The sequence below is a fragment of the Volvox carteri genome (assembly GCF_000143455.1).
Source record: "Volvox carteri f. nagariensis unplaced genomic scaffold VOLCAscaffold_76, whole genome shotgun sequence".
Lineage (NCBI taxonomy): Eukaryota > Viridiplantae > Chlorophyta > Chlorophyceae > Chlamydomonadales > Volvocaceae > Volvox > Volvox carteri.
In genome coordinates, this window is record NW_003307619.1 from 265,605 (window position 1) to 266,865 (window position 1,261).

The window sequence follows — 1,261 nt, forward strand, 5'->3', positions numbered from 1 at the left end:
AGCCGGTAAGCTGGTCTAGTTTGCTGTCTTTCCTAGATGTTTGCTGATCTGCTGTTTTGCCTATCAGCTGCTGATCTGCTGCCCGGCCATGATCTGCTTTATGATGCAAACAAAAGAAGACTGCACAAGCACGTCGCATGCGGCACAACCACAAAAACCCACAACAGACAACAGCGCTTTACAACCAACTAACGAACAAGACGTAACGCCCTGCAAAACTGTACAATGACGTACATAAGGCAACGTCAACAAGGAAATGCACAGAACAGACAAGGGATGCGTTTAACTAGCGCGTGACGCACCGGAGGTACGACAAACCGTGACGTGGAAACGCGGAAAGCTGACGGCGAGATGCCGACGGCGAGGCGGCCGACGGCGAGGCGGCCGACGGCGAGGCGGCTGACGGCGAGGCGGCCGACGGCGAGTCGGCCGACGTAAGTCCTCGCCCAGGCTCGCTCAGACCGGCGGGGGGATCAGGCGGGAGGTGGGCAGGGAAATACACACACAGGCACGTTGTTAACCAGCTAGCAGGGGACGCAACGAGCACAGACTTTGCACAGCAAAACAACATGAGCAGCTGCGCACAAAATGCAGAAACGTACTAATACGCACACGGGCACATCGCGGGCAGTTGGGAATTCTCCATCACAAGTAAAAACAGTAGCACCCTCACACATACACATACGTATACGCGTGCGCGCATGCACACACACATACACCCTCTTACACACACCTACATACACTTACACACGCACACGCGCGCGCGTGAGTACATTCTCGCCCACATTTGAACAGATACATACATACATACAAACATACATACAATTGCGCACAAATACAAGCCACTGAACACCGCAACAATAACCACCGGCCGGCTTTGCAGCTTCTATCTGTGTTTGCTGACCTTATCTTTGCAGTTTGCTGCCTTTGTGCTTTTGCTGTCGCTGTTGCTGTTGCTGCTTGCCGGCACAACAGGAGAAAAACACCGCGCCACGAAACACCCACAGCAAGAAACTTTGCTCCGAACGTATGTACGACAACACTACATCACGAACGGACACAAAGTGGCACCCACGCAGTGAACATACGGGGAAAGACCTTCATGCCGTACTCCCTACACGCCGCACCTTACCAAGGTACAACAATTTCATACCGAAATCCCCCTCCGTCACCAACTCGTCTATCCATGTGCAACGCGCCTTCACCCATAGAATCCAAGAACGATGGCCGACCTTGATACGACGTGTAACGGCCTCACGGC